The sequence below is a fragment of the Melanaphis sacchari genome, unplaced genomic scaffold (genome assembly GCF_002803265.2).
Source record: "Melanaphis sacchari strain LSU unplaced genomic scaffold, SCAv2.0 Contig25_pilon_pilon, whole genome shotgun sequence".
NCBI lineage: Eukaryota > Metazoa > Arthropoda > Insecta > Hemiptera > Aphididae > Melanaphis > Melanaphis sacchari.
The window spans coordinates 1,751,135-1,754,181 of NW_020271133.1; positions in this window are offsets into that span (position 1 = coordinate 1,751,135).

The window sequence follows — 3,047 nt, forward strand, 5'->3', positions numbered from 1 at the left end:
ATTTCACATACGAAGACATGTACTGAAGTAAGGTTACAATATTAAATTTTGTTTTACACATCTCAAATGCTTCTTATTTTCCCATATTCGTCGTAAGTATAAGCTTGCGCGTCATTTAATATAAATGATATGATACACAACTTAGTAACTTATTGAGAGATTTTAGAAGTTCAGCTGTTTGTTGTAAGTTAAGTTTCATTGAGAAACTGCTTAATTTTTTGTAACTTGGTCTACCAACTTTGCTAGTTTATATAATAACCCTTTTGTAATAAGAGACAAAATTGTATTCGAAAGATTAAAAGGGATTGGAACCATAATGCCTTTAATATTTCTGGCCGTACCTATACTATCAATATTATACCACCAAGACGTAGCACTTCGTTGAGAAACACTGGTGGAATTTTCTAACTTATAATTTCACATCACCGAGTAACTTCCTTGACTTCGTTAATATAATAATAAATAATTTCAATTAAACGAGTGTATATAATTTTCAGTTGGCTGATGTCTTTACATGATATCTACGACCAGCGTTAGTATTTCAGTGTAAAACGTACTAATTCTTTGTACTGCTGATTGAAATTCAACTCTAAACAAATTGTACTTCAATTTAAAAAACCGTATTGCCTTTTTAAAATTGTAGTGGTTTTATTATTTAAATTTTTGCTGGTATCATATCTTATTTCGTGGTTTGAGTGAGAACTTTCTTCGTTCAAAATAATTTTGTACAGTTGTAGTCTGTATAGAGATCACCAAATTTACCTACGTTGATACCTGTATAAAAATTTAATTTTATGATATTGTAATCGCACGAGGGCATAAGCATTTTAAATGTCTGCTCTACCGACTACCTTATTGGTTATAACTTATAACTTATAGCGTATAGTATTTAATTATAAAAATTAAAATGTAATCTTGCCGTTAGATAAAAAAAAAGTTTTTGTCGAATCAATACACTAGCACACTGAGAGGGTTAATGTTCTCAAAAGTCTATATCAATTCGATAACAATATTATGTACAGCTGCTGCTCACTTTGATAATTATGTATTATAATAATAATTACTGGTTTATGATGTTTAATAATTGGAGTTAAAATATTGAAAAATAGTATTTCCAACAGCCAGTAAATACATTATTTATACCATATATGAATGTACTCATGGTGAATGAAATACAGAAATATTATTAATCATTTTTTTTTTTTTTAATCTAAAATACATAGATTTCTTTATTCAGAAGTATTTTTATACGTTTAGGTGTATAACAAAACCTTTGATAAAACAGCAGCACAAGTAGTAAAAATATTATTCAAGATTATTCTTATTATTTATTCAAAATTTTAAAATTTAACCTAAAAAGTCAAAAAATCAATGACTATTTTCAAACAATAAGATGTCTATTGTATATTTAAAAAAAAATAATAACCAGAAGAGATAATACATATAAGTAATAATAAATCAATACATATTGTAGTCATAATACAAAAACCTACTTATTTAATACTAATGGAAATGTCAATAAAATAAAATAATAAGTACTTAATTGATATTTTTGATTCAGATTTTACATTTTTTAATCATAAAGAAAACTTTTTTTGTATAAATATGCACTTTTAGTAAATATGAATTTATGAATGTAACTATTAAGATAGTAAGATTCACTTAAAGAATAAGTTGTTTAAAAAAATAGCAATCTATTAAATTTCAATTAGGTTTATTTGCATATTGTGGTTTATGTTCAATGTGAAGAATTACAGTTATTTCGTAATTTGTGTATTAAACAATTAGAACTTTGTATTTGTAGTATTAAATTATCTGAAGATCATTTTATTTATACAGTTTTAAATGTAATGAATAAAATATTGTTTTTTTTTTTACTTTAAAAATTTACAAAATGACAAATCAATTAATACATTTTATTTAGATATGAGTTATCTAAAAAATATACCATAGTTTGAGAAAAATTTTATACATATAAATATACTCAGTTTGCTATTACCAAGTTTTACCTATATTTTATAAAAATGTTGTTTTTATATTTTATGCTGAAATATAAAAATAAATAAGTTTGAATAAATAGAAAAAAAAAATGTCAGATGATTTTAATATGAGTGTATTCTTATAATATAATATATTATTATACTAAAGTTAAAGTGTCAATCTTAATGTAAAATATCAAAGAAAATAGATATGACATTTTTTAAATAATTTCATGAAATCAATAAAATGATTAGCTATCAGAGTATTAATCTATTAAATTGAAAGAAAAAAATATTTATACATATTATGTGCTAAAAATGTTATTATATTAATAAATTACAAAAATCTGTTTTTAAATGTCAATAAAAATATTCTAATAAGTCCAATGTGTAAAAAGGTAGGTACGTTATACATAAGAAATCAAAGCGTTGAAATACTTCTAATTTTACTCTTGAATGTGTTCCAAAATATTAAAATAATTTTAAATCAAACAAAATCAAATTTATAATGAAAATAAATAATGGTTTGGATTTGAAAAGAAATTTATTGAACCATTCATGAATTGGATAACATTGTTATTACTATAATAAAAAACTTTTAAGTATTAAAAAATGCATAAAATACGTACAAATAGATACGTTAAGTATTAAACTAAAGGAATGAAATGTCTATACCACTCAAGTATTTAATTAAAGATATGAAAAAAAAAAAATTAAATACATTTAACAAACTTATACATGAATAAATTAATTTCATAAAAATTGCGTAACATTTTAATGTTATTTGGTGATTTATGAAAATACTAAACAATAATAATTCTATATTACCTACTGGGTACCTAAAAGAATTTTTAAACTGTTTATACATAGATAATTTCTATAACATATTAACTAATTTTTTCCCAATGTTCATAATTTTACAGGTTTAGCTTTTAAGTTATATAATAACAAATAACAGTAGTTAAAGTTTTGAATAAATCAAATTCATTATATTTTCCAATATTTTTATTTTGATAATGATATAATAATAATAATAATAATAATAATAATAATAATAATAATAATAAT